We start from the raw sequence: 14,407 nt of genomic DNA on the forward strand, positions 1-14,407 counted from the left end.
GGCATATTGATTAGGGCCATGCCTAGCCAGACAGTCTCTAAAGCATTTTGATGTGGTATGATTTTTTTTCCACATCCAAAGGGAATAACAATGTTTGAGTTTGAAGTTGCTCTGTTGACACTGTGATGATGTTTCTAGAGCCTTAACAGTTCACACCCATACATCAGGTTTCAGGGGAACAAGAGAATATAGGCCTTTGATAATAGAAAAAAGCAGAGCCTGGGAAATTTAAATTTGAAAAGGGGAGTAAAAATACAAACATCACCAGAGAGAGAGAGAAAGAGTGAAGGTGAGATTCGGAGCAAAAGATCCTGTGGCCATATAGAGGTGCACGCATGCATGCACGCACGTACGCACATACACAATGATAAAACAGCTGAGTGAGGTAGAGAAAATAGGTAAAAAATTAGGAGAATGTTATGGAAGATAGAAATAGTGTGTAGTAAGGTTATTATGATATCACTGAGGGTCACACTATAACAAAATAAGATATCAACATATGTTTAAGGCGGGTTTGTTATACAGTAGATCCGATACCTGGGGGTGTACTGTACTGTATGTGGATCTAAATGATGGATTTAAGTGGCCAGGGATTCGTTTGATACTCATGTTCTCTCCTACTGTAGTTATCCAAACTATTCCAAAGCAAAAAAAAAAATAAATTAATTTCTGATCAGCTGATTAGTCATTAGCTGGGTTCCGTTGTTGTTCCTTAAATGTTGTTGGTGCTGCAACATCATGGTGTGAACATACTGTGTGTTTAACTGTGTTTAACAGCACAATGGTACCTCTCTTGTCCACTGGCTGTGTGGTGATGTCACTGCTGTCACCCATTTCCTTTGTGATATGATCCTTGGGGCTAAAATATTTTCAGTCCTCATTTGATTCAGGTCCTGATCAGCAAACAAGCTTGTTGAACATGACAATGGCTGGAGTAATAGTACCCTGTCATACACGCCTACATGCTTATTATATTGAGTGGGGTCCAGTATGCACTTCAGTGGACAAAAGAAAACATTTTGAGTGCAACTATCTTATAAACCTATTGGTGTCCGTTTCTAGATTGAAGGCGGACTGTATTTGTCACAAAGAAGTACAACCTTTGGCCTTTGTGCCTAGGCTAGACACATTGACAGTGATTGGTTGCTCTTGGAGATCCCGGGAAGATTAATTTCCACATTTGCCATGACGTTTCCTTGTGTGATTGGTTGTTGGATTATGACAGGTTGTATAAGTTGCTCTGAGGAAGCCAAAACATATCAGATTCTCTCTCATACACACACGCTTGTGCGTGCGTGTGTAATTTGTTTTTGGATATGCAGAACAGATTTTCATAGTATATGATTCACTATGAATGTATCCTTAACATAACTATTTGTTTATTATTAGTGGTTTCCTAGCTTAAATGCTATAATACTGGTTCTGATTTTCTTGTGCACATATAGTGCCTTGGTATTGACCATATTCACACAGTGGACATTTCGCTCTTACTTCCCACCCCTGAGGATGATGTAAGTATATGCAAAAAGTGTGCAATGTGAATATGGTAAATTACCCTATACTGTAGCACTGATATAGATAATGACTTCCTCCTAATTCTAGACAGAATGACGGACAGGAAGTGACACATCTCTTGTTGTGCAGGGTCACAGTGCTTGCATTGGAAATGCTAATTAGCGGCAGACAGTTGTTGTGACTGTCCATCTTCTAGACATGATAAGAGTAAAATAGTGAGAGTAATCTGTATTCATTCATTTTGCATATGTGCGTGTGTGCGTGTGCATGTGCCTGCGTGCGTGTGCGTGAAATGCAAGGCTCATTAATATCCATTTACTGTAAAAAGTAAGACCTAAAGCTGAAAGTACAACTGGCCTTGTCTTCGATGGATTCTGCAATGTCCACGGGGTTCATTAGCATAACAGCAGGCAAAACAAAACGGCTTTATGCAGATTGTAGCAGTTTCAAATTAGGTTCAAGGTGTGTATTTTCCATAAAAGGTCACTTGTTTATTTTCCTAGAATGATAATGTGCATCTATTTTGCATTTTTCCATCATAAAAGGAGAAACTGCCAACAGAAATGGCTAACAGTCACTGATAAAACAGCAATTAACAACACTAGACCATACCCGTGGGGGGATATGAGCACCCAAAGTATGATTTTGGGGACGCACGCGCTTGTTTCATGCACATGATTTGGCAACCCAGTCGCCAGCGTCCACAAACGTGCATGCGCACGTACGTGGCTCCGCATGCATGCGCACTTGGCCACGCATGCCCAGTAACGGCGAAAACTCCGGCCGTAGAGCTAAACAGAGGTTTGGAAAAAGGCTATTAAACGGCTCGAATTTGGGGACGCACGCACAGAGCTTTGTAGAATTATAGGACATTTGCAGGCCCAAGGTTATTACTAATGATGGGTCTTTAGATATACCTCTTTTTATCAGATTCCATAAATGCTCTAATATAACATTCTTGGAAATGCTGCCGCAAGAATACATCATCAGTCATGGACAAAATTGTAATATAATATTAAGAAAAATACCAATCCTTGACTCCTCATAATGGGAATTTGTACTCCAGTGATGTATTGAAGTGCTTAGGCGGAGAGAGCATTGAGATTTGTTGTTTTGTATTTTTCTCTGCATGTAAAGGTGGGCTGTTGAATAAGGAAAAGGTCAGAGGGACAACAAAACTATTGAGTTACATTTTTATTGAAGCATAGAACTGTCACTTATCTCTCGATGGTTGCGCTTGAAATCCAGTCTGTCTTATATTATAATTCCACCCCCATCACCAGCACACCATAAAAGGTGGTCCAATTTATGTTTCATTTTTAATGGCTACATTATGCACAAAGGAATTAGCTGTTGTCGGGCAGAAACCTTGTATCTTCATATTTCAACCTTTTATGTTTTTTCGTTAATGAATGCCCTACTTCATCATACAAGAGTTTCGCACAAAAGTAGTGAAAATAGCAGTTTTACAAGCTCACAACGTGTAGCATCTCGCCGCGGTGTGAGCTTGTAGATCAGCCATTTTCACTATTTTAAAACGTTGTAGTTTCATGTAAATAGCCTATCTACAAGCTCACAACATGTCGTCAGGGCGGCCTTAAGGATTTGGAGGCCTGTTTCAAGACCTAATGTCCCCCCCATCCAAAATAATCATCACCACTTCCCCTTGTCTATGACATACTGTATCCTGTTGATGTAGGCTTTGAGCTAAGGGCTAGAGAAGGGTAGCCTAATCAGTTACTTACTTACTTACTTACTTACTTACTTACTGCCCTTTATGCCGGCTGGCATGTAGGGCAGCAACAAAGGATCTCCACTCCTGTCTGTTCTGGGCCAGCGTCTTTATAGAACCCCAGGTGTGATGCAGGTTCTTCAGCTCTCCCTCCACTGTCCTGCGCCAGGTGTTCTTGGGTCGGCCTCTCTTGCGTTTACCGTCTGGTGTCCAGTGAAGGGCAGTTTGGGCAATGTTGTCCTGCTCCCTACGGATTACATGTCCTAACCATTTCCACCGCCTTCTTATAAGGATGCTCCATGTTGTCCTGTTTACACAGGCTAAGAAGGTGTTGGTTGGAGATGGTTTTGGGCCAGAATATTCGTTGTATTTTCCGTAAGCTTTTGGTGTGGAAGGTTGATAGTTTGTCGAGTTCACTTTCTGTCGTTCTCCAACATTCAGAACCATAAAGCAGGGTAGACAGGACGCAGCTCTGGTACAGTCTCAGCTTGGTGTTGGTGCTGTACTGGGCCGACTTCCAGACGTTGTTAAGCCTCTGTAAGGTGTTTCTGGCCTTGCTGAGTCTGTTTGTGATGTCTCTGTCTGCACCTCCATCATGACTGACAATGCTGCCTAGGTATGTGAAATGGTCTGTTGTAGGTAGGTTTATTCCATCTATTTGTATTGGTGAGGGGTTTGGGATGTTCAGCATCATCAGCTTTGGTTGATCTTCAGACCTACTTGTTTTGCAAAGGTGTTCATACGACATGTTTTCTCTTGCAACTGCTGGTGTGTGTGAGAGAACAAAGCCAAGTCGTCTGCAAAGTCCAGATCTTCCAATTGTGAGAAGAGAGTCCATCTGATGCCTCTTTGTTTGTCTTCGGTGGTTCTTCTCATCACCCAGTCCATGACCAGGTTGAAGAGCAGTGAAGACATAACACAACCTTGCCTCACCCCTGTTTTGACTGCGAAACTGTGTTGACTATTTCCGATTTGGCATGTGAAGTTGTTGTAGAAACTCTTGATGAGGAGGACAAGTTGTTTTGGAATCCCATATGCACGTAGTATTCTCCATAAGCTGTCTCTGTGAATACTATCGAAAGCCTTCTCGAAATCCACAAAGTTGATATACAGTTGTCTCTGCCACTCTGTACACTGCTCTATTATGTTGCGGAGGGTGAATATATGGTCAACGCATCCTCTACCTTTTCGGAACCCTGCTTGTTCCTCTCTAAGCTGTTTGTCTATCGCATCTGATAGTCTTTGTACGATAATCTTGGCAAGGATTTTGCTGGGGATGGACAAAAGGGTGATGCCACGCCAGTTGTTACAGTTGCTAAGGGCACCTTTCTTGGGGATCTTCACAATTTTGCCTTTTGTCCAGTCATCCGGCACCTTCTTTCCCTCCCATATGGCTGTGAAGAGTGGCTTTAAAGCTTTAGCTGCCAGCTCTGGGTCTGCCTTGAACAGCTCAGCATTTAGGCTGTCCAGCCCAGGGGCCTTCCCATTCTTGAGGGATTTGATGGAGGAGATGATTTCTTCAATCTCTGGTGGTTCAATCTCAACATCAAGGTCAGCCTCTGCTTCTTGTATATCGGCCTCTAATGTTGGCGGTGGTCTGTTGAGGATTTCGCTGAAGTGTTCTGCCCATCGAGATTCTATTTCTGTTTCAGATGTAAGGAGTCGTCCATGTTTGTCCGTGATCGGCACGTTGGTGTTTCGACGATACTTTCCGCAGATTGTATTGGTGATCCTGTATACAGTCCCCTGTTCCCCTCTTATGGCTGCCTCTTCTGCCTGTTTTACCAGGTCCTCCATGTAGGCCCTCTTATCTGCTCTAACCATCCTCTTAACTTTTCGGTCGGCTTCTCTGTACTGGTCTTTATATCTTACCTGTAGTCTTTCGGACTTTGTTTCCAAGACTTTTTTCTTCAGGTCTCTCCTGTTTTCAATGCACTGCCAGGTGTCTGTTGTAATCCAATCCTTCCTTTTGTGTTTGGTTGTTCCTAGACAGGCTTCACTACTCTCAGAATATGCTGTTCTAATCTGTTCCCATTTGTTATTGATGTTTTCTGGTTGAATGTGACCATCTTCAATGTTTGTCAGTGCTTGGAACCTGTTCTTCAACTTTATGACGAAGGCATTCTTAACTCTGGGGTTACGCATTTTCCCCACATCGAAATGCTGACGCCCTACTTCTGTTCGCTCCGTTCTCCTCAGCTTGAGCTTCAGTGCTGCTGTTACCAGGTGATGGTCACTGTTGACATCAGCCCCTCTCCTCACTCGTACATCCAGGAGTGAACGTCTCCAGGTGCCATTTACCATCAGGTGGTCGATCTGGTTCTTGTCTCTTCCATTGGGGGAACACCATGTCAATTTGTGTATGTCATGGTGTGGGAAGAGAGTTCCTCCAATAATGAGGTCATAGGTGGTACACAGTTCCAGCAGCCGTTTTCCGTTGTCGTTCATGGTTCCGCAGCCCTCATTCCCCATTGCTCTTTCGTAGTTGGTGTTCTTGTTCCCAACTTTTGCATTCAGGTCACCCATTACATTTTTTAAGTCGTGCCGTGGTGACCCTTCTAACTCAGCTTGTAGTTGTTCATAGAAGGCATCTTTTGCCTCTTCATCGCTGTCGTTAGTGGGGGCGTAGCACTGGATGATGGTGGTGTTTATGTGCTTTCCTCTCATCCTAACCTTCATAAGCCTACTATTGATAGGTTTCCACTCCATCAGACACTTATCTGTTCCTTTCTTCAGTATAATAGCTACCCCTTCATGATGTCGGTTGTCCTCCCTACCTGAGTAGAGTATTGTCTCTCCTGTGTTGGTCTTTTGTCTGCCTGATCCTATCCATCTGCTCTCACTAATGCCAAGGACGTGCAGGTTGTAGCGCCTCATTTCAGATGTTACTTGGGCCAGTTTTCCTGTTTCGTACATGGTTCGGACATTCCAGAAACCGATCTTGGTCTTATATTTGGCGTTCAGGACTTCCATCTTCCTGTCAGTAGCTTCCTTTCGGCTTTCACTACTGCCATTCATACAAGCATCTTCCGATGACCCTGGAAGCCCATCCCGTACATTTGTGTTAATTTCCTTTGTTGCTGTTTCCGTAACAAGATATTTTTTTTACGGTACTGGGTTGTTAGCCCTGTGCCCAACCCCCAACCTGGAGGACCAGTGGATCGCTCTTTGTCAGTCCTCTACCCTTTGACCTGTCCAGCATGGGTGACCCTACTAGGAGAATATTGCTCCCGCTGGCATAGCTCTATGGGCCACTGAGGCACGCAAGCCCCTCTATCACGGCAAGGTGACGATCCTCAGAGAGGCTATGTGAATAATGTTGATGTGCTTTTAAATATGACAATGCTGTATCCTTTATAAAGTTTATCAGCTGACCTGTTCAGGCAATAAAGAAGGTACTCACAGGTTGTACTGTAATTTGTGGTACATGCGTCTGTGCTAAGGACAGCTTTGGGAAAGTTGATTTAAGCATTTGTGATGATCATTGTACAGTCTCCTCAGAGCTTTTCGGTTCAAGTGGTAACGCCCCTGAGGGCGGTCCCGTTTCAATTGAAACGGGTGAAACATTTAGCTAAGGTCGCTACTGCACGTTGCATCACGCCACGATGTGAGCTTGTAGATTGGTTATTTTAACTAATTGTTGTACAACGAAGTACTTAACAAAGGCTTAAGTGGTTGAATAGCAACATACATTAAACATATGCAAACACAGATGCATGTGGAAGCACACTCATATCATTGCTGTCGGTGGAAACCTCATATGTGCCAAACTGTTACTTTTCAAGATTCAAAGTTAAAAATAGCCAAAATAGACGATCTCTACAAGATCTATTGGGCTATTTTCGCTACTTTTATCTGACAAAAAAGTATGGCATTAATTTACGAAGAAGAAAACGAGTGAAAATATGCAGATAAGAGGTTGCTGGCTGACAACAACAATATACACATAGGAACATACTGCATGTATGCATGCACAGAGAAAGACAAACATGAACACGCACACATGCACAAGGAAAGCAGTTCTGTTCAAACAGAACTTTAATGAAGCGAGGTGTGAAAGGCAAACGAGCGTCAAAAAGGAGATGGTGAGCGCGAGGAGCTGCTAATTTAGTGGAAGCTATTCATAGAGTTGGTAAATGGCTCTTGGAGGACTATGTAGGATGATTGAATGGACTCTAATTATCTGCTTATTAATTAATACTTGATCACTAATGTCTCGAAACCAGAGCCAGTGTCCTTGAGATAAAGCCTAGCTTTGTCATACTTGTAGCATTTGAGGGTCATCCATAGCCCCTTCATCCTTCATTCACAGGGAATCGCAGAGTGCTACATGGTAAAAACACATAATCAATCATAGATTTGTATATTATATATATAAAATATTTTCTTTATATTCAATATAAAATCTATCAACCAGATTGGAAGGAAGTCTTCAGAAGCGATTTTAAGATTGTACTAATCAGATTTAATGCCCTGCTTGGACAGGCTCCCAAGTACATTACGATTATGCTGGAGCCTTATAAGCCGGGGAGCGCAGCCTTAGATCCTCAGGTAAGGTTCTGTTGGTTGCTCCTAAGACCCGCCTCGCTACTCGGGGTGATTGGGCTTTTGCGGCCCTGGCCTCTAGGCTTTGGAACGCCCTCCCTGATAATCTAGCAAAATCAGTGCTCTCCTTCAAATCTCTACTGCTGTGAAGTGTTCATTCTGTTGATTTAATGTTGTTGTTTTTAACATGTTCTGTAAAGAGTTTAGAAAAGCGCTATACAAATAACTTGATCATCATTATCATTGAGGGTTCGAGGCCTATAAGGCTCGAAACCTCTTTGAAACTGTTGGCTTTCACTATTCTTCCGCCGTTTTTGCAGTTCTGGCCTAACCGTGTGGTCGCTTTTTACGAAACTCTGCAATATGGTAGAGGGCTATGCCAAACGGCCAAGGCCCGAAACTCACAACCATTGGCCAAAGGGTAGCGCTATAGCACTCAATTGAAAATGCCAACTTTGAACAGGTACAACTCATGCCCTGTTTGACCTACAGCCATGAAACTTCAATACACACATGCGTCTCCTCATGCCTAGCAACTTTCACACTCTGACTTTTGGCCTCTGACCTTTAGATCTCCCACCATTTTGAATTATATGAAAAGCAGTTAAAATCTATCTTCTCTGAGCAATCTGCACTAAACTGTCTACACGTGTACTTTGGACCTATGCTGACAGATGTGAGCAGCCGGATTTTTTCTAAGTGAAAACGTTAAGCTTTTATGAGCCGATGTATATTGCAGTTTTATAGCAATTATTTATCTGCCCCTAACACATACATGCACTTGCATATGTGCGTGTGTGCATGTGCCTGCGTGCGTGTGCATGTGCGTGAAATGCAAGGCTCATTAATATCCATTTTACTGTAAAAAGTAAGACCTAAAGCTGAAAGTACGACTGGCCTTGTCTTCGATGGCTTCTGCAATGTCCAGGGGGTTCATTAGCATAACAGCAGGCAAAACAAAACGGCTTTATGCAGATTGTAGCAGTTTCAAATTAGGTTCAAGGTGTGTATTTCCCATAAAAGGTTTATTTTCCTAGAATGATAATGTGCATCTACTTTGCATTTTTCCATCATAAAAGGAGAAACTGCCAACAGAAATGGCTAACAGTGCACTGACCCTCTACATTACTTTGCAGTAATGTAGAGGGTCATTCCAAATATCACTGAAACCAATCTTACTCCAATTGGTCAAAGGGGGGCGCTATAGCAATTTTTTGAAAATACAAACTTTAAACAGGCAAAAGTCATGCATCGTTTGGCCGACAGCCGTGAAACTTGCTTACACATGTGCCTTGACTCATGAGGAACACATCTATCACTTTGACCAGTAAGCTCCGCCCTTAGATTTTCCGCCATATTGAGCAGTTTGAAAAACATTTAAACCCAAGATTTCTGAGTAATTTGCGTGAAACTGTGTCATCTTAGTGCACTAACTGGCAGAACCGCCAGACATCAACTTACTCTGATTTTATCATTATTACCTTGAAAATTCTACATACAAAAAAAAGGAGGGGGAAACAAATCAAGAATCAATCAAGAAGAGTTTATTTGTCACTTACTTAGTACAATAAGTGAAATATTGATGGGACATGTTCAGCAAAGACAGTGATAACACAACAATGCAATATATCAACTAGGTGTAATGAAGTTAAACATTTCATGGTGACAGGTATGGTATCTATAGCAGCAATCAGGAATATACAAGAAGTCAGAAGGCATACATATATAAAGCAATTTGTACTAACTGGCTTCAACACCAGACATTTTAGGCTGCTTAACTGAGTAAGATGTATTCCACATTGACCAAATTAGGATTTCTCTCCAGTGTGAATTCTCTGGTGTGTTTTAAGGCTGGACATTTTAGAGAAGTGTTGTCCACACTGTTCACAGCCATAGGGTTTCTCTCCAGTGTGAATTTCTCTGGTGTGTTTTAAGGCTGGACATTTGAGAGAAGTGTTTTCCACACTGATCACATCCATAAGGTTTCTCTCCAGTGTGAATTCTCTGGTGTGTTTTAAGGTGGGCCATTTGAGAGAAGTGTTGTCCACACTGATCACACCCATAAGGTTTCTCTCCATTGTGAATTTTCTGGTGTGTTTTAAGGCTGGACATTTGAGAGAAGTGTCGTCCACACTGGTCACACCCATAAGGTTTCTCTCCAGTGTGAATTCTCTGGTGTGTTTTAAGGGCGGACATCACAGAGAAGTGTTGTCCACACTGTTCACACCCATAAGGTTTCTCTCCAGTATGAACTCTCTGGTGTGTTTTAAGGTGGACCATTTGAGAGAAGTGTTGTCCACACTGATCACACCCATAAGGTTTCTCTCCAGTGTGAATTCTCTGGTGTGTTTTAAGGCTGGACATTTTAGAGAAGTGTTGTCCACACTGTTCACACCCATAAGGTTTCTCTCCAGTGTGAATTTTCTGGTGTGTTTTAAAGCTGGCCATTTGAGAGAAGTGTTGTCCACACTGATCACACCCATAAGGTTTCTCTCCAGTATGAACTCTCTGGTGTGTTTTAAGGGTGGACATCACAGAGAAGTGTTGTCCACACTGATCACACCCATAAGGTTTCTCTCCAGTATGAACTCTCTGGTGTGTTTTAAGGTGGACCATTTGAGAGAAGTGTTGTCCACACTGATCACATCCATAAGGTTTCTCTCCAGTGTGAATTCTCTGGTGTGTTTTAAGGGTGGACATCACAGAGAAGTGTTGTCCACACTGTTCACAGCTATAAGGTTTGTCTCCAGTGTGAATTCCCTGGTGTTTTTTAAGGCTGGTCATTTGAGAGAAGTGTTTTCCACACTGATCACACCCATAAGGTTTCTCTCCATTGTGAATTCTCTGGTGTGTTTTAAGGTTGGACATTTGAGAGAAGTGTTTTCCACACTGACCACATCCATAAGGTTTCTCTCCAGTGTGAATTCTCTGGTGTGTTTTAAGGTGGGCCATTACAGAGAAGTGTTGTCCACACTGATCACACCCATAAGGTTTCTCTCCATTGTGAATTTTCTGGTGTGTTTTAAGGTTGGACATTTGAGAGAAGTGTTTTCCACACTGACCACATCCATAAGGTTTCTCTCCAGTGTGAATTCTCTGGTGTTTTTTAAGGTGGGCCATTCGAGAGAAGTGTTGTCCACACTGATCACAGCAGTGTTGTTTTGGTTTAGCCACGCTTCTTTGTTCATTCGCTGCTGGTAGCACAGGGAACCCAGGCTGATGATGCAACACTGGATTGCAGAAAGACAAAGGAAATATGGTTTAGAGGTGGTAATAGAGTACAAATTTACAACTTAATTACATAAAGTTGTTCTCTAGAAAATCTAGGAAGTTAACCACCAGCCAACCATGGTAATACACACACACACACACACACACACACACACACACACACACACACACACACACACACACACACACACACACACACACTCAAAAAGGAGACAAAGAAGTAACTAGAAAAAGTGCTCCTCGGAGCACAAGTTTCCGCCAGGTCAGGTAGGTTATTATGGCCTCCTGGTGGCGCTATAATAGGCCAATGTGAAAAGGGTGCCATTTATTCCTAGGCCGTGCACGGCAATCGGACACTGCATGCATGATTTGAGGCGTTTTGTTCTAAAAATGTGTTTCGCTAAATTTGACTGCTGGTGGCACTATAACAGGCCAATGTTAAAAGGGTGGCATTTGTTCCTCAACATAGTGTGAATGTGCATTCAAAGTTTCACCGCAATCGGACGCTGCGTTCATGATTTGCGGAATTTTGTTCAAAACGGGCCACTCCTGCAAACATTACATGTCAATGTTAGCCAATCAGGTAAAAGGTAAAAACACAAATCGGCCTGTTACAGCGCCACCATGAAGCTGATTTGAACATTTTCAAATGGCATTTCTTCCTCGGCCTAATGGGAATGTGTGTGCAAAATTTCACGGAAATTGCATGCTGTGTTCATGATTTGAGGCATTTTGTTCGAAAAGGAGTACTCCTGCAAACTTTGAAAGACATTTTTTGCCAATCAGGATGGAATATGAAAAATCTGAAATAAGCCGTTTCTTTTAATGACTATAGAGATAATGTGTACCGATTTGGGGGATTTTTGGCCAAAATCTGTAGGAGTACTGTTCAAAAATGTGTTTTGCACAAATCGGCCTCCTGGTGGCGCTATAAAAGGCCCATGTGAAAAATTTGGAGCAGAGGTTCGGCTTTGGCATCCAGGGAGTGTGTGTGCACAGTTTCGCTGCGATCAAGCCAACGGTGCCAGAGATTAGCTGTCCACAAAATGACAGAATGACACACGGACGGACGGACTGACGGACACACTCACACACGGACGGACGGACGGACAGGGGGTAAAACATACTCTCTCGCCATGCCTTTCGGCCTGGCGGAGACAATAAAGATAAATAATCTACAGTAAAGCTACAGGTCAAATTGAAATGAAACACAAAGTATAAGATTGAGACAAGTAGTGGGACTGCTTAGTTTAAAACTTGAAAAGTAAAGTAATAAAACATTTGTACGACAGAAGGGAAATTAAAACTAGAAAGGAGGTAGAGAAAATAACATACCATTTTCTTTGGGTCCCTCCTGTTCAGCAGAACTGTCCCTGGTTGGGTTGAGAGAGTTCATCTTCCACTGAATTCTGGAGTCCACAGTCAGATCTGATCAGAAATGATTGATATCCTGGAGGAGTTGTGGATAAATTACAACTACAAGCTCTTCTTATACTAGAGAGCCTGGGGTGGAGCCAGTAACTGCTTTGAATGATTGGACAAAGAGAACAATACAACCATCTCTCCACCAATCACAACCTAACATACTTCTACATTACCCTACCTGTGCTCCACCCCTTCCTCCTCCCCCAGACATGCTCCATCCATGCAACATTCTAGAAACGTATGACTTTATGTTACAAGAGAACCAAGAGCATCCATGTGTGGATGAATTGATTTGTAATATTGTATATAATGTAACCATTGAAGTTCCTAGAAACCTCAATTCTACATGTTATGATTGTTCCGAATTCCTTCAGAACAATGCAACCTGGTGTGCTGAAGGAACAATTGCTTGCTATATTGTGTTTATTGTGTGTCATTGTACATAAAAGCATCTTAATTTATCAACCATTTAATTGATTTGTAATCTCCATGTAATTCAAATATAATTCAAATATGTCATAAATCCTAAAATATTTATATAAAATATATGCATATGACTCCCTGTATTTATAAATGCATATATTATGAAATGCATGTACAGTAAACAGACAATCAGTATCTTCAGACTTCAACAATTATTTATTCACTCATTATGAGTGAATATGAAATTATTCTCTCATCTGAGTCAGGTCTTAATGGGATTGGATGTAAAATGTTCTGCTTATTAACCCTTGTGTCATGGTGAGAGGTCAAGGTGCAACAGCTGACCAAATTAGATGTTTTATGGTCAAGGTTGACATTAGCATTTTTCTGCCAAAGTTGTTTCATTGAAGTTTCTATGTTCTAAACCCTGGTGGTGGTTGGCTGCTTTGTGAATAGTTCACCTAAAACAATCTCTGATTTGAAAAGTAAATTATAGCTTATATCTAATTACACCTTTTTCTGTAATGGTCATCACTGCTAACTATTTATCATGTCCTTTTTTCATTCACATTTACAATAAACAACTCTAGTCATGTCCTTGTGTGGATGAGTCTCTCATCTAAATCTTGCTATTCAATCAGAGCCATTAAGATAGATAGGCCATTCAAGTTCCTATTTACATGATTGCTCCAATCATGTAAATGATTGCTTATCTGTCTTTAGAAAATGACCTATATCCATGCAAATGTGGTCATTGATTACAATTAGATGTGTCACTGCAATGTTAGTGCTTAACACCTTTTCAAGATACTTTAAGATCATGTGATGTACAATCACACATAAACAGAGTATAACAAACATTGTTATGGTCATTGATTATCTGTGGGTCCCCAATATCACTGAAACCAATCTTACTCCAATCGGCCAAAGGATGGTGCTATAGCAATCGTTTGAAAATCCAAACGTTTGGCCAACAGCCATGACACTTGCTTACACATATGCCTTGACTCATGAGGAAAACATCTGTCTCTTCAACCAGTAAGCTCCACCCTTAGATCTTCTGCCATTTTGAGCAGTTTGAAGACTTAAACCAGTTTTTCTGCCGGGAGTTTTGAGCAATTTGTATGAAACGTTCTACACACTCTATGGACCATTATCTGAAAATCTCAGTTGAAGAGAAGTTTGTACGTTAAAAAATTCAGCCTTCATTAGCCAAATAATTTTGTAAAGGGCATGGCTTCATCAAAAAAGGAAGAACAATCATCTTTGTGTGCTCCTTTCTCACTGCTGTCTGTCTGTGGATCGAATAGCTCAGTCGGTAAAGTGCTGGTAATGTGCCAGCCTATGAGTCCCAAAGGTCAAGGTTTCAATTCCTGTCAATGGCCATGGTTTGACATGTCCATGAGTGAGGTTCTCAACCCTAATTGCCCCCCTCCGTACTATCCACAATCTGGCTGCTTTGTCTCAAGTTCAATCTATTCTGTTTCTACGTCTTATTGTGCTATTGTTGCATATCGCTTTTTGCCTCTCATGCAA

The 14,407-nt window shown here is 41.8% G+C and overlaps 1 protein-coding gene across 1 annotated transcript in view; it reads left to right on the forward strand.

The window, feature by feature from the left end:
• adcy2a (adenylate cyclase 2a) overlaps positions 1–14,407 on the forward strand; it is a 106,993-nt gene that overhangs the window by 53,522 nt on the left and 39,064 nt on the right. The window lies entirely within an intron of this gene.

Source organism: Gymnoscopelus microlampas (genome assembly GCF_963454915.1).
Source record: "Gymnoscopelus microlampas genome assembly, chromosome: 3".
NCBI lineage: Eukaryota > Metazoa > Chordata > Actinopteri > Myctophiformes > Myctophidae > Gymnoscopelus > Gymnoscopelus microlampas.